Raw genomic sequence first — 21,167 nt, 5'->3', positions numbered from 1 at the left:
GTCATCAATATGCCTCTGAATGCGTCTGTACTGCTCTTTCGTTCAGGTAGTTTCTCGGGTATTATCCTTGGAGGGGCAGGTTTCATTTCCTGCCCTGCAGTAACAGGGGGAGGTTTTGTGTTTCTTTTCCTTCCCTCATGCATTCTTTTGTAGATTTCCTCCCACCACATCTGGCTTACCATTCTTCCGACACGCGGCAGTGTCGTAGGTCTGGTAGTTGCTTCTAACATTGGAGCTGGTGTGCTCGCTATCATAGTTGTGGTAGTTGTCTTGCTCAGCTCCTCATGTAGCTCCTTTGCTCTATGTGTGAGTGGTAACACATGCTCAGCTATCGCATGTGTTTTCTCAGTAAGTTTAGCATGCGGGTTCGTAGCCATTGACACTTGCCCTTGTTCATGCGCACTCAGTGTATGGGTGCGTGCCGTGGACAGTGCTATGTTATCATTCATTCCGTGCTGACCCTGTCTCCAACTTTTCTCGTCATTCATAATTTCAGGTGCATCCATATCACTGCTAATTAAATTCAACTGTAAATCATTTGCTTCATCATCCATTTTTCTTGGAACAGGGATGAAAATATAAGGTCTGGGTACCTTTGTGGGGCCCAGCCGCTCATTACCTGCTGGATGCACGGACATTGGGATGCTTTATGCACCAATAAGAAATGCAGTTCTGATCGTTAACGACAAAAATACTACAATAATCACTATACATATACATATGATTGCCTTGAAGGACAGTTTGCAGCACCGCCTTCCAGGAACGTGGCACAACTAAATTACTGTTTTGGGACCCCATCTCGAACAAGTCCATAGTCAATAGTTTATTTATTTTCTTATCTTGATTTCGTTACTTAAAAAGTTCTGCAAACACTAAAGTGATGGGTGCAGTTTAATGTCCCCCCTCTCGCGAATGATGATGGAAGTCTCTAGTTATGGAGTACAGATCCTTTTCTAGACTATGGAAAAAGGTTAGACTACCATTTTTAGCACATCACATTCTTCCTACATTTGTGTATACAATGCATTCCCAGGGCACCTTCCCAATTCGTCTTGGCCCTGAGGACATGCAGGAATTTGTTTGCAGTGACACCATAAAAATGGATTTGTTACACATCACGCATAGATAAACCATTGAAAAAATTAAAATAAAAATGAACATATGAGGAGATAGGAAAAAATAAGAAAAAGGTTGAAAACGGTAAACACGGCAGTGAAGTTCATGTCGCTGTTTCTTTCACTTGGTCATTCGAGGTCGAGTTCAGGAACACTCTCTCTCTTCCCCATTTACTCCACTGGGGAATGATAATGCACAAAATAGAGAAAAATAAGAAAACTAGGAAAAGAAGTTCAAGATGTAGTTATCCCCTTTCTATTCGTTCTACGTTGGAAGCATGAAGAACTGTGTCTTTGTTTCCTTGCTCTGCCCCCGGCTGCGGATTCTAAAGGGTTCTATCTTGGATCTCTCCTTTCTAAGGCTCGCCTCAGCAGCGGATGTCCATAATGGCTTCTTAATTGTGATGCAATAGCTCTTAGGAGCCTGTTTAGTTGGGCATTCTTTGCTGGATCATTAAGAAAAGTGGGCACATCAATGTTGCGGGGTCTGCCCACTAGTTCTGGAAAGTTTTCAATGAGATGAAAGAAAACGCGAAAAGCATACCGACTGTCTTCCGGTGTTAATGACATTTGTCTGGTTCTTTGGCTGTAGAGTCGCAGGCCTTCTCTCGCAGTGTGCTTTCAGTTGTTTTTTTTTTTGTTCCTCTTCGATCTGTCCCTCGTCGGCTAGTCTCACTGAAATCTCCTCAGGAATTCTCGCTGGAAATTGGACAGCTCCACCTGGAGCATGATACCTTGGAGGAGTGCGCCCATGTGCGGGGCGTTGGCCGGATTTCTAAGAAAGGTGATGACGTCAACATCTGCAGGTCTCCCCACCATTTCCGGATAATCTGTGACTAATCGAAATAAAACGTTGTGTGCCAGCCGTGTATCCTCAGGTGATAGGGACATTTGCTTCGTTTGCTGGGTCTTAATCACAGTCCCTTCTTTTGATGCGAACAAGTTTTGCACTTTCCTGCTGCGTGAGTTGCAGTCACGTGGTTCAGCTTGTACCACATTTGGTTGAGGAAGTAATTGTTTTTTGGATCTCTGATGAATGTCAATGTATCTGTAGTTCTCCCGATAAGTCCTGGACATTCTTCGATGATGCGGAAGAACAAAGTATATGTGATCTCGTCAATGATTACTTGAGGCGGGAGCATCTGTGCCTCTTCCACTGTGTTCGGGCAGTGTGATTAAAGTTTTTGTTATGACTGTCAGTAGTTGTCGGATTATGTTCTTGTTCGCCGGGTCTTGAATGAATTCACTAACGCTGGCTTCTCTGCCTATAAGTGACGGATAGGACAATACAACTAGTTGAAAATAGGTGAGCACATCCCACTTGAGGCTTCTGCTGGGATGAACCATGTGATCGTGAACAAAGTCTTGATCTTACTCTTACTTCTTATCAGAGTCTTTGGTTTTAAATGCTTTGTGTGGCTTTCAATGTTCATGAGATTAACGCTTTTGCTGATATGATTACGTGATTTTCTTCCTTTACCCTGCACCTTTGGCTGCACAGAGTGTTTGCTTACTTACTATTGTCTCTTTTAGTGTATACGAAAAAGTTCAGTCGCAGGCACAATTTTCACAATAGTTCTTTTGTTGGCTATACTGACTTGTTTGTGTAATTGTTCTTTTGACAGGATTCACTTGGCTCCAGGAAATGTCTTGTTTTACGAGTCTCACTTTCCTAACGTTCTCATTACTTGTCTGCTCATGCGTCCTTCTTCCTCGCCATAGATCTTGTTTGCACGTGCTGAGGTTCTCCCTCCTTATCTGTAGGTTCTTCATCGCTGGGTGCAGCAGGAGTGCCCTCTACTATGAATAGCTCGATGTCGTTCATGAAAATCCAGGATCTTCGGCCCATGAGCATGACAGCGGACGGGGTGCAGTCTTCTACGATGAAGGGGCCGTTAAACCTTGGTTCGTCCCATTTCTTTCTCGTAAAGTGTCATGATGCCTACCCCCAGGCATCCGGACCAAGCCCATCAGCCCCGGGAGCAGGCATCTAGACATTTAGTAAAACCTCAGCAGCCCCGGCTAGGGGCTATCTGGGTTCAGTCCTGGCGCCTTTGGCGCCAGGCTCATAGTAGAAATCCTAGCATCCTTTTGTGACTCTCCATATTTTCACAGGCCGCATCTGTAAAGAGAGACAAACAACACGTTTTCCACGTGCAACATTTACTGGACAGCGCCGGGTAATACAGACTCTTAACTGAGCGCCACCAGCTGCCACAAGAGCATCTTTTCACTAGCCAGCTGCAAGACAAGAAAGGAAGGGGGGAACAAGAGTGAACATCAGACATATTGAACTCTATGAACTTAATACTTACTGGTCCTCACCAGGAACCTCAGAGTCAATACTCTCCGGAACTCTCCCGAAACTTCAAACCAGTGAAGGAATTGGAATCGACGCGCCCCTGCAAATCCATGCAGAATGGAGAGCTCATCTTTCAAGAATATAAGGAGAATATTTCTACGCGTTAAGCAGACAAGATTAGGAGGGCAGATCTAGTCAGTCATCGCTGCACTACGCATCACGTGGGTGGACACCGCAGCTGTCCGGGTCCGACCGATGCCCCTGTGGGAGCCAGGTGAGCGTAACAGAACGCAAAGCCTATCTACAAATCCCCACCCGGGTGTTATGGAAACCTCAGAAACCGACCAACTAGCCCTAATGTTAGGGGAACTCAGGGCAGAAGTGCACTCCGCGTGCCAAGAGACTAATGCCCTCAGGAGAGAACTGATTGTGTCAAAGGAGCGCACTGATGATCTTGCTAGACAATTACTGCAAAACCAAGCTGGGCAAACACCATTACCTGGATTTGGGGGGAATCCAACTCCTGTTTCATCGAGCAATCCTGTGCAAGTGGTTCTACCAGGGAGCATTCCTTTAGCTCCACCCAAACGTTTTGCTGGAGACCCAAAAAAGTTTGCCGTGTTTATGAACCAATGCCGCTTGCACTTTTTAATTAAATCAGATCACGGTTAAGAACCGATACCCATTGCCTCTGATCCCCGAATTACTAGACCAAGTAAAGGACGCTTGCATCTACACTAAATTAGATCTCCGAGGAGCATATCATCTGGTACGTGTAAAGAAAGGCGACGAATGGAAGACTGCTTTTCGCACTAAGTACAGGTTATTCGAATACCAGGTGATGCCCTTCAGGATGTGCAATGCACCAGCAGCCTTCCAGTATTTTATGAACGATGTCCTTCGTGAACTCATTGACGTCTGTGTTGTTGTAGACATAGATGATATTCTAGTGCACTCCTCTTCAGAATCAGACCATGTGAAGCACGTTCGTGCAGTCCTTGAGAAACTACGCCAGCACAAGTTATATGCAAAATTGGAAAAATGCGTTTTTCATGCTACGGAAGTTGAATTCCTTGGATTTATCCTGACTCCAAAAGGAGTCCGAATGGACTCTCGAAAGGTGGATGCAATCCTCAAGTGGCCAACACCCAGTTCAGTTAAAGGGGTACAAAGCATGATCGGATTTGCTCATTTCTACCGCAGATTAATTCCGGATTTCTCACATGTTGTACACCCTATCACAGCACATTTGCGAAAAAACAGACGTTTCTTGTGGACCGAAGAAGATGAAAAGGCCTTCCAAGAGCTGAAAGCGAAATTCACGTCTGCACCTGTCTTAAAGCATCCACGCCCCGAACTTCCATACATAGTTGAAACTGATGCATCCAGTTTAGCCATGGGAGCTGTCCTGTCCCAGAAGGATCCTGAAACCGGTCAACTTCACCCAGTAGCACATTGGCCCAGAAAGTTCTCGGCACCCGAGTTAAACTATGCGGTTACCGATAAAGAATTATTAGCCATCAAATCCGCATTCAAGGCTTGGCGGCATTATCTTCTCGGTGCCAGGCATACCATTACGGTAATCACCGATCACCGGAACTTGCAGTATTTAAAAACAGCCAAGGCCCAATCGTCCCGTCAACTTCGATGGGCATTGTTCTTTGCCGAGTTCAATTTCGTGATCACTTATCGACCAGGTTGTAAAAATGGCAAAGCTGATGCCTTTTCCCGAATAGGGATGGGAGAAGCATATGCGAACCCGGAACCGGTGCCTATAATTTCAGAAGAAAGAATTCTTGGCATAACCACTCTACAGACACTAGAAGATATTCAAGTAAAGATCCAACAACTCTTCGATCCAACAGCTCTGCAGCACTGGGTGAAGAAAGGCTCGGACTACTCAGTCATCAATGACTTACCTTATTATCAAGGGCGACTATTTCTACCACAGAAGGAACTACAAGAACTAGTCATCTCCAATTATCATGACACCCTGATGGAAGGACACCCGGGTATCGCAAAAACTGAAGTTAAAATTAAGAGACAATTCTAGTGGCCCATCTGGCGAAAATACGTAAAGTCATTTGTAATGTCTTGTGGCATTTGCGCCGAAAACAAAAGTCAGAAGAAAAAACCAGCTGGCCTCTTACAACCTTTGGATATTCCACCTACACCATGGCACACCTTATCGTTAGACTGTAACGCTCACCTGATTCCCGTAGAGGCGCCGGTCTTGACTGGGCGTATACCGTATCTTCAAAGGTGATGTGTAACACACGGCTGGCTCTTTGGGCTGGACCTCTGTGCACTGTATGTTTGACTCAAAGGGTAAGATGTCTGCAGATAGAAAATATGGGATTAAGGAACTGGGTTATTGAATGTCTCTCTCTTCTTCCCTTTCGCTTCTCCTGTAGAACCCCAAAGGTTAAAGCTCTCACCTTAGGTAAGTGAACGCTGTGCTCTCCATCTGCCTCGGGGCAGGGTGCTGTAACCAGTTTCTTCACTGGATAAGGGGAGCAGGCCTCTTAACTTCAGAGGACTGCTGTCCGTCGTTTACTGCACGAACGGTAAGTTTTGAGTAATTCTAATGTCTTTAAAGTCTTTAGTAATGATGTTTCTTGTTTTGCAGGGTGCCGGCGATGGCGGATGACGGGCTGAAGTGAGTTGAAGATGGAGCCCGTGTGATGAATAGAAGCGCCTGGAAGCACGTAAGTAAGCGCTAGTTGCCTGCTTCACGATGCGCTCTAACTGTCTTTTTATTTTGCAGGTACAAGTTCGGAGCGGCTGCAGGGTGCCGGAATACCCACTGGGTTAGATGTGAAAGGAGTAATGGCACGTGAGTATTAAAGTTCCCCAATGTCTTTAAACGCACCTTGTTTTGTCTTTCAGATGTGGGATGCAGCGCCGAAGGCCTCCGGAGCGTGCGAAGAGTTGGTAAGCTTTGGTCTTTCAGATGCCGGAATGCAGTGTGAAGACCTCCGGAGCGCACGAAGAGTAGGTAAGCCTTTGTCTTTCAGATGCCGGAATGCAGCGCGAGGCGTTGGTGACAGCCGATGGACCAGGTAAGTGAAGAGCTGTCACTGAAGACCGTAATGCTAACCTGTTCTTTCTTGTCTTTATAGGTGTTGCTGAAGACTGGATTCAGGATGGTAAGCCTTTTTCCTTAGGCCCAGGATCAGATGCAGAAGACACGATGAGCGTTCTGCTGCAGAGGATGCAGAATAACGCAAAGCAAGATTCATCCATCGGGTGTGGTTTAAATAGCCTCCTGTAGTGCTTAGGTGTCTCCTTCCACAGCCACGCCTAGGTAAGAAAAGAGTTCCTGCTTTCCAGAAGAGTTCCAGTGTTCTGAATCTAGGGAGTGGCTCCTGCCCCACCCAACAGGAAAAGTAGTTCCAAACAGAAGAGGATCAGAGGCTCAACTGGCAGGCAAGTAAGCAGCATGGTCTGCTGCAGGTAAGTCCGCCCAAGCATTATGAGCCCGGCGCTTCCAGCGCTGGGAGTGGGCATGTTTATGAGCCTGGTGCCACTGGCGCCAGGACTGGGTCCAAAAGGTCCCAATTGGGACTGGTTCGCACTCGGAACCTGGGTTATGGATCTGCTTCCAAGGGAGTTGGGAAAACCCTGACCTTTTGGAAGCAGAGATCATGACAGTACCCCCCCTCAAGGCCCCTCCCAAACCGGGCTTCTCCGGGGGTTTTGGCTTGTCAGGAAATGTTCGGTGAAATCTTTTGATTAGGCGAGGAGCGTGGACATATTCAGCAGGTTCCCAGGATCTCTCTTGGGGGCCGTAGCCTTTCCAGTCAATTAGGTAAAATAGTTTAGATTTGGAGATCTTGGAGTCCAGAATGCTTTTGACTTCAAACTCGAGTTCTCCATCAACTAGGATAGGTTTTGGAGATTTAGTTAGTCGGGTTTGAGGTTGCACGGGTTTTAATAGAGAGACGTGGAAGACCGGATGTATCTTCATGCGCGGGGGCAAGTCCAACTTGACCGCTACTGGGTTTACTATGGTAGTGATGGAATAGGGACCAAGGTATCTTGGGTTGAATGTGCGTGGCCCTTTTAGAGGTAGATATTTGGTGGATAACCAGACTTGATCCCCTACTTGATATTGAGGGGCTTCCTTCCGATGTTGATCTGCTCCTTTCTTGTATTGTTCTTTAGCCCTTTGAAGGTGAGAAACAGCTTCCTTAAAGGCTTGGGTGATTGTAGAATGCAGGTGGTCTACTGCTGGTGTTTCAAGATCTTGGAGGGGATCCAACTCGGAGGTTCGAGGGTGACTGCCGTACAAAAGAAAAAACAGGGTTTTCCCATTTCCCGAATGGACAGAGTTATTGTAGGCATATTCGGCTATCCAAAGGATGTCTTTCCAAGTTTTTTCAGTTTGTTGCAGCATGCAGCGTAAATACTGTTCCAGAGTTTGATTGGTCCTCTCGGTTTGTCCGTCGGTCTGAGGGTGGTGACTGGTCGATAGTCTCACATCAATTTGAGCCGACCGACAGCAACTTCGCCAAAAATGAGAAATAAATTGACTACCTCGATCCGAAATTAGAACCGAAGGAAAACCGTGCAGTCGGACGATGTTTTCGAGAAATTCTCGGGCCAGAGTTGCTGCTGTTGGCAAGCCTTTGAGCGGAATGAAATGCGCCATCTTGGAGAATAAGTCCACGATTACTAGAATCGTATTGTATCCGGAGCATGGAGGTAGATCGGTGATGAAGTCCATAGAAAGCGTATGCCAAGGGCGAGGTGGGATGTCAATAGGACGTAAGAGGCCTGCTGGTCTTTCCTTTTGACTCTTGTTTTGGGCGCATACTCCACAGGACATTATAAAGTCTCTGATATCTTTTTTCCAAGACGGCCACCAGAAGTAGCGCTTGATCTTTTCTGAGGTCTTGGCCATACCGGGATGTCCTTCCATTAAAGAATCGTGATAACAAGAGATTACTTTTTTCTGTAAATCTGTGCTGGGTAGGTATAATCGTTCTTGGAAATACAATAAGTTGTCCTTTACTGCAAAGTCCTTTCCCTGCAGATGCCAATTCTGTATGTCTGCTGGAGTTACAAGTTGCCTGGCTTTATCCTTAACTTCCTCTATGGATTCTGTGGCGATTACACCCAGAATTCTTTGTTCGGGAATGATTGGTACAGGTGTAGGGTTGATCAAGTGTTCTTCCACTCCCATCCGAGAAAGGGCATCAGCTTTACCGTTCTTTGTACCAGGTCGATAGGTAATTATGAAGTCAAACTCGGCAAAGAATAATGCCCAACGGAGTTGTCTAGAGGATTGGGCTTTTGCGGTTTTCAAATATTGCAGGTTTCGGTGATCCGTAATCACAGTAACGGTGTGTCGGGCCCCCAGCAGATAATGCCGCCAAGCCTTAAAGGCAGACTTGATAGCCAGAAGTTCCTTGTCAGTAATCGTGTAATTGATTTCAGGAGGCGAGAATTTGCGGGACCAAAATGCCATGGGATGCAACTGATTGGTTACCGGGTCCTTTTGTGATAGAACTGCCCCCATGGCAAGGCTTGAAGCATCAGTTTCCACGATGTAGGGGAGTTCGGGGCGAGGGTGTTTTAAGATTGGTGCAGAGATAAATTTAGTCTCCAAATCCTGGAAAGCTTGTTCCGCCTCGGTAGACCATTCAAAACGTTTGTTTTTCTTTAACAAGGCAGTGATGGGCTGGACTATTCGAGAGAATTCGGGGATAAACCTGCGGTAAAAGTTAGCGAAGCCTAACATGCTTTGCACACCTTTTACGGAGGATGGTGATGGCCATTTGAGAACTGCATCGACCTTCTTTGAATCCATACGCACTCCGCCAGGTGATAATATGAATCCCAAGAATTCAACTTCAGTCACGTTGAAAACACATTTTTCCAACTTAGCGAAAAGTTTGTGTTGACGCAATCTTTCGAGGACCATTTTCACGTGTTTCCGATGTTCAGATTCCGATGAAGAATAAACGAGGATGTCGTCAATGTAAACAACAACACACACATCTATGAGCTCTCTGAGGACATCGTTCATAAAATATTGAAAGGCGGCCGGGGCATTGCAAAGTCCGAAGGGCATGACCTGATATTCAAATAGCCCATACTTGGTGCGGAAGGCCGTCTTCCATTCATCGCCCTCTTTTACTCGTACCAAGTGGTAAGCTCCTCTAAGATCCAGCTTTGTATATATGCATGCTTTTCTGACTTGGTCCAGGAGTTCAGGGATCAAAGGTAACGGATATCTATTCTTAACGGTGATCTGGTTCAGGGAGCGATAATCTATACAAGTTCTAAGGTCTCCTTCCTTTTTTGGAACGAAGAACAAAGCTGAAGAAGCAGGGGACTTGGAAGGACGAATAAACCCATTTGCCAGGTATTGATCCAGGTATTGTCGAAGGTGAAGGTTCTCAGGCTCGGTGAGGGCATAAATTCTACTACAAGGAGGAGTAGATCCAGGTATCAGGTCTATCTGGCAGTCATAAGACCTATGAGGAGGTAGAGAGTTAGCCTGATCCTTCCGGAAAACATCTTGGTATTCTAGGTATTCGGGAGGTAACTGGGGAGTCTCTGAAGAAATTGCTGCCAGTGCAACACCAGGTGGAGGGTGACAAGTAGAGACACATTCTGGAAACTGGACCGTTCTTGCTCGCCAATCAATCAGAGGATTGTGTTTCTCTAACCAAGGTATTCCTAGAATAATCTGAAACTGAGGGGCCTTGATCACATCGAACACGATCTTCTCATGGTGTCCATCTTGACTTACTAGCGTCACCTCTTGAGTGGTATGCGTTACTGGCCCGGAGGCTATCTCCGTACCATCCACCGTAGTAATGACGTCCTTTACAGCCTTGGGACAAAGAGTTAGATTCATCCTCAAAACCATTTCATGATCCACATAATTGCTGATGGCACCGCTGTCGACGTAAGCTTCAATTGCATGTAATCGATCCGGATTATCAGGGCTAATGAGGACCATAGGTATCACGAAATGCGAGGTCACGGAACTGGTTTTCACGCTCGGCAAGAGGACCTCTATTCTTGTCGGGCGAGGTCGTTTCCCTGCTCAGAGTTTGTAACTTTGGTAACTGCAGCTCCTACTGCCTTCTTGGCAGGTTTCACCGGACAGTATCGAAGAAAGTGCCCTGAGTTTCCGCAATAGAGGCATAATTGCAACTGTTTTCTCCTTTCCCGCTCCTTTTGTGTTAGAGGACCTTTCAGACCCCCTATTTGCATGGGTTCCCCGGAGTCTACTCCCCTGGAAGGAGTTGGCGGTTTGGAAAATACTTGAGCATCAAACTTGGAACGATCGGCCTTCCTGTTCTGCAGTCTGTGATCTATTTGAACGACTAAGTCTATATAGTCCGAACAATCTTGTGGGGGATTCACTACTTGGCCTAACACATCTTTGAGCTCTCCACGTAGACCTCTATAAAACAGCGTAATCCTTTTGTCCTCAGGCCATTGAGTTTCCACTATCAGTCTGTTGAAAGACGCAATATAAGCCAAAAGGTCTTGATTACCTTGTCGCAACGAAAGAAGCTCATTGTCCAAGGCCTGCCCCTGTGAATGTCTTGCGCACAGTTTTTCCATACTGAGCTGAAAAGCTTGAAAATCATGGAGGACCGGATCATCTTGATTTACTAGAGGGATCGACCAGTCTGCCGCATTGCCACTAAGGTGCGAATGCTCGAGAGCTACTTTAGCTTGATCAGTTGGAAAGGCTGCTGGCCGGCATAAGAAATGCAACCGGCACTGATTGATAAATACTGCAAACCTCTTTGGGTCACCAGAAAATCGTTCGGGCGGAGCCAGAGGTACATTCCCAGGTAGGTTGATCTGCACTGGATTCATAGAGGATGTAGAAGGAAGATTTCCCCCAGATGCGGGCAACGGGGTCTGTCCGGCTTGTGACTGTAGCAATTGTCTAGCGAGATCATCTGTTCGCTCCTTGGAAATAATCAGTTCCCTTCTTAGAGCGTTCGTTTCCTGACGGGCTGCATGCACTTCTGCCCTTAGTTCCCCAAGTAACTGGGCTAACTGGTCGGTATCCGAGGTTTCCATAGCGCCTGGACGGGTGTTTTGTGGTAGGCTTTGCGTTCTGTAACGCTCACCTGATTCCCGTAGAGGAGCCGGTCTTGACTGGGCGTATACCGTATCTTCAAAGGTGATGTGTAACACACGGCTGGCTCTTTGGGCTGGACCTCTGTGCAGTGTATGTTTGACTCGAAGGGTAAGATGTCTGCAGTTAGAAAATATGGGATTAAGGAACTGGGTTATTGAATGTCTCTCTCATCTTCCCTTTCTCTTCTCCTGTAGAACCCCAAAGGTTAACGCTCTCACCTTAGGTAAGTGAACGCTGTGCTCTCCATCTGCCTCGGGGCAGGGTGCTGTAACCAGTTTCTTCACTGGATAAGGGGAGCAGGCCTCTTGACTTCAGAGGACTGCTGTCCGTCGTTTACTGCACGAACGGTAAGTTTCGAGTAATTCTAATGTCTTTAAAGTCTTTAGTAATGATGTTTCTTGTTTTGCAGGGTTCCGGCGATGGCGGATGACGGGCTGAAGTGAGTTGAAGATGGAGCCCGTGTGATGAATAGAAGCGCCTGGAAGCACGTAAGTAAGCGCTAGTTGCCTGCTTCACGATGCACTCTAACTGTCTTTTTATTTTGCAGGTACAAGTTCGGAGCGGCTGCAGGGTGCCGGAATACCCACTGGGTTAGATGTGAAAGGAGTAATGGCACGTGAGTATTAAAGTTCCCCAATGTCTTTAAACGCACCTTGTTTTGTCTTTCAGATGTGGGATGCAGCGCAGAAGGCCTCCGGAGCGTGCGAAGAGTTGGTAAGCTTTGGTCTTTCAGATGCCGGAATGCAGTGTGAAGACCTCCGGAGCGCACGAAGAGTAGGTAAGCCTTTGTCTTTCAGATGCCGGAATGCAGCGCGAGGCGTTGGTGACAGCCGATGGACCAGGTAAGTGAAGAGCTGTCACTGAAGACCGTAATGCTAACCTGTTCTTTCTTGTCTTTATAGGTGTTGCTGAAGACTGGATTCAGGATGGTAAGCCTTTTTCCTTAGGCCCAGGATCAGATGCAGAAGACACGATGAGCGTTCTGCTGCAGAGGATGCAGAATAACGCAAAGCAAGATTCATCCATCGGGTGTGGTTTAAATAGCCTCCGGTAGTGCTTAGGTGTCTCCTTCCACAGCCACGCCTAGGTAAGAAAAGAGTTCCTGCTTTCCAGAAGAGTTCCAGTGTTCTGAATCTAGGGAGTGGCTCCTGCCCCACCCAACAGGAAAAGTAGTTCCAAACAGAAGAGGATCAGAGGCTCAACTGGCAGGCAAGTAAGCAGCATGGTCTGCTGCAGGTAAGTCCACCCAAGCATTATGAGCCCGGCGCTTCCAGCGCTGGGAGTGGGCATGTTTATGAGCCTGGTGCCACTGGCGCCAGGACTGGGTCCAAAAGGTCCCAATTGGGACTGGTTCGCACTCGGAACCTGGGTTATGGATCTGCTTCCAAGGGAGTTGGGAAAACCCTGACCTTTTGGAAGCAGAGATCATGACATAGACTTTATTACAGATATACCTCCATGTAATGGATTGAACACCATTCTAGTTATTGTGGATCTTTTTTCCAAGATGGCCCACTTTATTCCTCTAAAGGGATTACCTTCTGCTTCAATTCTGGCCAAGCAGTTCCTCGAAAACATTGTTCGAATACACGGATTTCCTTCCGTATTGGTCTCTGACCGAGGTAGTCAATTCATTTCACGTTTTTGGAAGAAATGTTGTCAACTGGCGCAAATCGACGTGAGGTTATCAACCAGTCACCATCCCTAGACCGATGGTCAGACGGAGAGGACCAACCAGACCCTTGAACAGTACCTACGTTGCATGCTACACAAGACCGAAAGTAATTGGAAAGATATTTTATGGATTTCCGAGTATGCATACAATAACTCTGTACATTCAGGAACCGGACAAAGCCCCTTTTATACCATATATGGACATCACCCTGAAACCTCAGAACTAGATTCGCCTCAGCATTTAGAAATGCCTGCAGTTAGCCATTTGCATTCTACTGTTACACAAGCCTTTAAAGAGGCAACAGAACATTTGAAACAAGCAAAAGAGAAATATAAGAAAAATGCTGATCAACATAGAAGTGAAACTCCACAATACCAGATTGGGGATCAAGTTTGGCTGGCTACAAAACACATACCTCTGAAGGGAACTCAGACTTTTAACCCTAGATATTTGGGACCTTACACTATTAAGGCCATTGTCAACCCGGTAGCCGTCAAATTGGAATTACCCTCTAATATGCGCATTCATCCTGTCTTTCATGTTTCACTTTTAAAACCAGTTCAACCAGGAACAAGATTAACCAAACCACCCAACCCCATCTTGATAGATGGAGAACCTGAATTCGAGGTAAAAGATAGCCTGGACTCCAAGATGGTTAAATCAAAACTTTTTTATTTAATCGATTGGAAGGGCTACGGACCACAAGAAAGGTCATGGGAACTTAGTGACCACGTCCATGCACCTCGGTTGGTGAAAAGATTCCATCGGAACTTCCCAGACAAACCAGGGCCCAGGGGAAGAACAACTTTAGGAGGGGCCTTGGGGGGGAGTGCTGTCATGATGCCTACCCGCAGGCATCCGGACCAAGCCCATCAGCCCCGGGAGCAGGCATCTAGACATTTAGTAAAACCTCAGCAGCCCCGGCGAGGGGCTATCTGGGTTCAGTCCTGTCGCCTTAGGTGCCAGTCTCATAGTAGAAATCAGTCCTGGCGCCTAAGGCGCCAGGCTCATAGTCATTACTTACCTCAGGCAGACCATGCTGCAAATGACTCCAATCCAACATGAAGCCTGAAAGAGACTATTTTTCTACAGGGACTATTTTTTACTCGGGTGTGGTTCTAGGGACTTCTTACCTTGGATCTACTTTTTGAGGCTATTTAAACCACCTCCGACCAGCAACACACGCTTCGCGTTATCCTGCATCCAGCAGCGTAACGCTCACTGTGCCTGCAGCCTGCATCCAGTCTTCTGCCACGCCCGCCTCGAATCCGGAGCTCCTAAAACAAAGAGTAAAGAAAGGGACAAGGTTAGAAAATGAACTTATTTCTATTCCGCGCCTAATTCTGGATCCATCTCGTCTCCGGACCTGTAAAAAACATCATTTCTGCACGTGCCGCACCTCCAGCTGCAGCGCCGCGCCATACTCACCAGTCTTCACAGCATCCTTTGTGTCGGCGCTGCCTCCATCATTTCTTCGGCAAACTTCGGCACCTAGGAGACAAAAGAAAACCACAAGGTGAGCCGAGGGAACCAACAAATATAATTATTACCACCATAGACTTACCTGATTTACCACCGGAGGCATCCTTTTGTGACTCTCCATATTTTCACGTGCCACATCTGTAAAGAGAGACAAAACAACACGTTTTCCACGTGCAACATTTACCGGACAGCGCCGGGTAATACAGACTCTTACCTGAGCGCCACCAGCTGCCACAAGAGCATCTTTTCACGAGCCAGCTGCAAGACAAGAAAGGAAGGGGGGAGCAAGAGTGAACATCGGACATATTGAACTCTATGAACTTAATACTTACTGGTCCTCACCAGGAACCTCAGAGTCAATACTCTCCGGAACTCTCCCGAGCCTTCAAACCAGTGAAGTAACTGGAATCGACACGCCCCTGCAAATCCACGCAGAATGGAGAGCTCATCTTTCAAGAATATAAGGAGAATATTTCTACGAGTTAAGCAGACAAGATTAGGAGGGCAGATCCAATCAGTCATTGCTGCACTACGTATCATGTGGGTGGAGACCGCAGCTGTCCCCCGGGAAGACAAGGGGTGCGCCAAGGCTGAGAGCTGCACCTGCATCAGCATTATCTGTTGTGGTTTGTGCTGTGCTGTCCCCTTTCCGCAGTCGCTGCAGCTGGCCTGAAATGATAGAGGTGCTGGCTGTGAGACAGTCTATGTACACTTTCATCTCATCTCCCAGAACCTCCCTAGTTGACTGGGCATCACATCTAGTCTCGGGGTGTAAGAGGGGTCCTCATCCTTCTTCCAGTGCCTATTTCGTGCGGCGTAAGATGATGGTCGGAGCCTGGTTGGTTCTGAAGCGCACACAATGCCAATGGTAAGCAGTGCATCTATCCCTTTCTTAAGGTGCGTTTTAACTTGGCAATCCTTTCCTTAAGCAAGCCGTTTTTCATTTTCCTCTGGGTGATACGCCGATGAGAACTTGTGCTTTATACCAAGCAATAAGCTACTCTGTTCGAACACTGTGTTCAGGAAATGAGGCCCATTGTCTGATCTCATAACCTCACACACCCCCCATCTAGGGAAGACCTCCCTCACAAGGAATTTATCAGCACAGGCAGCATCGGGGTGTGTACAGGGACTTGCTTCTACCCACCTGGAGAAGGGACACACCACCACAAGTAAATACCTGTACCCATTACACACCTGGATCATATCGATATAATCAATATGTAGGTGCTGGAAAGGTCCATTCGGTCTGGGGATGACTCCTCTCACTACTTTCATTGTGTGCCCAGAAGTGAATTTCTGGCAGATAATACAGTTTACCATAAAGAATGCAACATGCTCTGCTGAATTCGCTGTAAACCAGTCTTCGGCAAGTGTTGCGGCAAGATTTTCCTTATTCATCTGCATTGGGTAATGGAGCTGTTCTATAGCTAATTTTAGGAGGGCGACAAGCATTACTGGTTTACCAGTGCTATCTTGCCTCCACAATCCGTCTGAGGGGTTTAAAGAACACCCTCAACGCTTCCATACATTTTTCTCCTCCTGAGGTGCCTCCCCCTGGAGCTCCATTAACTGTGACTGCCACATATTGCTATAAGCTTCTGGTGTGGCTCGTGTTACCATCATTCTTTCATGGGTACGTGCCACCTCCACGTCCATGATTGTCTCAGTTTTGGATGCCATACGTTTGGCTTCCGTGTCTGCTTCGTGATTTCCACGTGACACGAAATCTGTCCCTTTGGTATGAGCGGCACATTTCACAACCGCTATGCCACTGGAAGCTGTAGTGCTTCTATCAGCCTGTCCAATAAGGCTGCGTGTTGCACTGGCGTGCCGTCTGCTCGGAGGTAGCCCCTCCTTTTCCAGCACGCTAATCCTGCGTGCACTGTTGACGTCACATAGGCGGAGTTGCTGTATACTGTTACTTCCTGGTCAGCATGGTTCTCAATGGCGAGTATCAGCGTCACTAGCTCTGCAGCCTGTGCCGAATAATGGGATGGTATTCGTGCACTGACAAGTACTCAGAACTCTCCACTCGCTATGTGTTTGATCACGGCCACACCTGTATATCTTTGTCCGTCTTCTTGGTTGATTCTAGAAGGCCCGTCAATAAAGACGATCTCCCCACCTGCCAGGACATTTTCCTTTACCCTGGGGATTTCATCATAAAATTCCTCATAGTTTGCACAGTCATGCACAGGTTCTCACTTTGTGTATGGCTCAGCTATAAACATGCAGGGTTCACAGTTTTGCATCGCACTATGTTGATCGATGGATTAGAGATAATCACCTCGTAGGCTGATGCTCTCTGAGAAGTCAGCGTGCCCTTTGGCTTTTCCAGTATGGCAAATACCAAGTGCTCAACATATAATGTCATGGAGCACCCCATCACAATGGATGACGCCTTCTCAATGGCGAACGCGGTAGCAGCTAGGTTTTGTTCGCATGGGAAGTGGCCCTTCATTACCGGGTCCAAACTCCCGCTGAAATATGCTAGGGGTTTATATCCCAATGAGGTTCGCTGCGCGAGCACTGCCGTCATAAAGTTGCCATCAGTATGAGAAAACAAATAAAATCCCTCAGCATAATTAGGAATCCCGAGAACTGGGGCCTTACAAATTGCCCCCTTGAGTTCGGTAAACCCCTTCTCCATAACTTCATTCCATTCAATTTCTTCCCTCGTCGCCTGGGCCTTTTTAAGGGCCTGCAACAAGGGCTTGGTATATGAGCTGTAGTCGAAGACCCATGCTCTGACATAGTTGCAAAGGCATAAGAAGCTCTGCATTTGTTTTATTGTGCGCGGCTTGGCTGTGTTCATGATAGCCTCGGCCCTTTCTGGGGTTACCTTTTTCACCTCATGTGAGATCAGTTGCCCTATGTACAACACCCACCCCGTTGGCAGTACTGCAACTTGTCCTTGTCCACTTTGTATACCTTCTCAGCCAGTATAGTTAATAGCTGGACTGAGTCATGTCGGCATTGCTCTTCAGTGATGCTGCAGATTAGAATGTCATCTACATACTGCAAAACAAAACTGTCCACCACAATATTGCTTAGGTCCATTTGCAGGACTCTGTTGAAAATAGATGGAGACTCGCAATACCCCTGTGGCAGCCTGGTACTTTTCAGGCGCATTTGTCTGAAAGTAAATGGCGTCAGGTCTTGTGAGTCACGGTGCAATGGAATCGAGAAAAATGCATTTTTCAAATCTATCACCGTGAAGCATTTTGCCTCAGTGGGTATGTTGCACAAAATTGTGGATGGATTCGGGAACTCGGCTTCGACTATGTCGTTTAGGGCTCGTAAATCCTGGATTAAACGCCAGGACCCTCCCATTGCTTTCTTGATAGGATAAATCACTGTGTTGCAGGGTGATTCCGATATCACTAGAATGCCCTGCTCCATCATGGCGGAGATTGTCTTTGCAATCCCTTCATCCTCTTCTCTGGACATGGGATATTGTCGTGCCCGTGGCAGAATTTCTCCTGGTTTCAATTTAATTTTGACTTTGCCGGCTCCCTTCAGGAGACCTACGTCATAGGGCCCTGTAGCCCATACTTTGGCCGGCACTAGGGCCATGTCTTTATCAAAGTACTCTGGGAGTATTAATGCTAACATCATCCTCTGTGGTACCTCTCGCCTGATCATTTTGACCCAAAATATGATACTCACTTGCACCTGTGTCTCTTCTAGGTCAGGGTGTTCTTCGAACAGATCGTCATCGGTGACGTCAGCCACTCGATACCCTTCTTCGATGGCGACAATCCCACACCAAGGTCTACACTTGTCGTCACATCCTTCAACCAATACTACCTTTCCTCACACCGCCGCGGATTGTATCATTAAGGGAAACACCTGTCCCTCCTCTTCGTGCATGGGTATTCTTGGCCTGAATAGAAACTCATCAGGGGTTCTCATAGTCTTGTCTGCGAGGCCTGGCAATCCTGCCATGAGCATTCGTACTCCATATGCGAAAACTTCTGGTTACAACGGTACAGCTCTCATGGCTAGGGGTGTCACGGTATTAGTTTTATGACGGTACAATAACCTTCTTGCCAAATGACGGTATATCATGGTTATCGCGGTATAGCAGGTGGAGTTATCTTAAATATTTTCTAAAAGGTCATAAATTGTCAGATTATTCATCACAAACAAAACTAGGCACTCAGGGCAGAATTGGGCTTTTCAACATACTTTCCACTGAAATGCCACCCATTGATTCCACCAAACGCAAACACACGTGTGGAGAAGAGGAGGGGGGGGCCCTGCTGCGACTGGCAAAGCAAACTGAATAGCTTTTCTTAAGTGGTCATTTAGGCTTTTAGCTCCCCCACTGGCTACTGGTGAAGATGAATATGTTGCCATCTTGATAACCTGCATGCCACAGAGCAATGGAGTCTGATGGTAGTATATGCTTGTGCGCATGCACACGCACTCTCTCTTTATGTTACAGCCTTTAGTTTACTTCCGGACCAAAAGGTGTTCAGTAATCACGGACATGTTACCCTTTGGTATGGCAGCAGGGAATACCCACAGAGATGAGTAAATTTCACAGTGTGACTTATTATATGTAAATTCAATGATAGAACCAGGGAAATCCCCCATTGTCATATGTTTAGAAAACATTATCCATTATAAATATATAAACCCCAAAGCCGCCAACCCAAAGTCCCGGGAGGATAGCTCAGCGGCAACATGTGCGCTTTGGAAGCAAAACGACACTAACAGCAACACAGGTTCGATCCCCGGGTCCGTGCTTAGAAACCTCTGGGTGTTTAACCGTGTTATAAATAGGCAACTAAGACAAAAACAATTTCTTTAACAGCGCCGCGATGCCTGCGGACTGTGTGAGCGCTTTAAAAAAAATGTAAAAAAAAAAAAAGCAAACCCTTTTCCTCCTTGGCACTGTATTTATTCTTCCTATTGCTAACATATTGATTTTGTGTCAGGAAGTGTGGTTTATGGAATGGCATTAAAAATTGCTCAAACTGAAACTACTTGGTAGACGGCACATCCAACAGTGCAAGGCAAAGACTGCGCAGCACTTGCTTACTGCAGCCTTTCCAAATCAGATTGAAAAGCACACTTAACGGTATGAACGGTATACCGGTATAAACAATGTGACGGTTATTATTGTTCAATTCATTGGTTCACGGTATCTTTAACGGTATACCGTAATACCGTTACATCCCTACTCATGGCTGCACGTCCAGAGTATGCTCTGATCATTTCGCATACGTTTGAATAATGCATTCCTGGGGTGGAGCACACTATGCTATCCTCAGTGAACGAGATGGTCATATTCAACTTCGTCATCAAATCCCGACCCATGATATTCACCGGGGACTGACGCGAATACAATAAAGGTACATTCATGTCGCACTCTCGCACTGAGACTGGGAGTGCATCAGTAAAGGGAACTCTGCTATGAGCTCCAGTAAAACTCTGGGTGTCTATTGCCTCGCCGGACAAGGAGAACTTGCCTTTCGTATGCAGGAGCACGTTGCACCCGTGTCAACTAAAAAGGAATATTCTTTCCCCCTATGGTGACATTTACCCTAGGTTCCCTGTTAGGGTCTGGTGTCACTGATAGGATAGAACACATCAGAGATCGCTGTGAGCCATCCTATTTCATGTATAGGTTCGGTCCACTGTATACCTGTGGGTCTCCCCCACTAGTGTTAGTGCTCTGAGCCATTTGCGTCAGTGTCTGCTGGGGTTGTCCCTGTGCTACAGTCCCCATGTTCAGTGGTTGGACCACTTGCTGTGCAGCTTGCTGCAAGCCAGCTGCCTGCTTCCGCACGGTATAGTTTTTGGCATTGCCCTGTTGTAGGGTAGCAGGTTGATTCACCGTGCCTGCCCCCATTCCTTGATTGTTCTGCCACATGCCTTGGCTTCTGCACATGCGTGCCACATGTCCTGTCACTCCACACAGCCAACACACTGGTGGTGGTCGGGCCATCTGTCCATCTGGCATAGCTGGACTGCCCATTGGTGCGCTCTGGATACCACCTTGAACATTTTGAAAACCTCCTTGGTTACCTCTAAAGCCTCCCTGATTACCCTGCCACCCCCCTCTGTACATACATTTAATATCCAGTCTGCGGGAGGTTCTTCTTCCTTTACTTGTTCAAACATTTTCCATAGCTCGAGAACAGCAAGGCGTTTCTCGAGCTTCTTCCCGCTATATGTGGCATGTAGGAACGTGGTCATGTGCTGTAAAACAGCCTTAGACAATGACCCATTCTGGGGCCACGGTATAAACATTTTATTTGCGGTGCCCTTAACCCACTCCTGGCTATATTTCTTCAGCTTTGCTGCATGTTTTGGCAATTGCTTGCACAAGTGTGCAAGTGGGGTAACTTCTTCCATTCTTAATTTTGTCACCAACAATGATCACACAGTGTTTCAACTTTACACTATTATGAGCGAGCACCACATACGCAAGCTCCAATCCAATATTTCTGCAAT

General features: G+C 46.8%; 1 protein-coding gene across 2 annotated transcripts in view; it reads left to right on the top strand.

Annotated features, from left to right (window-relative positions):
* The window catches only part of ANKRD55 (ankyrin repeat domain 55), a 1,206,736-nt gene that overhangs the window by 1,094,445 nt on the left and 91,124 nt on the right, over window positions 1-21,167 (top strand). The window lies entirely within an intron of this gene.

Source organism: Ambystoma mexicanum, chromosome 6p, assembly GCF_040938575.1.
Source record: "Ambystoma mexicanum isolate Mex_15411 chromosome 6p, UKY_AmexF1_1, whole genome shotgun sequence".
Lineage (NCBI taxonomy): Eukaryota > Metazoa > Chordata > Amphibia > Caudata > Ambystomatidae > Ambystoma > Ambystoma mexicanum.
The sequence above is the reverse complement of the archived record's forward strand: the minus strand, read 5'-3'. Positions and strand labels throughout refer to the sequence as shown.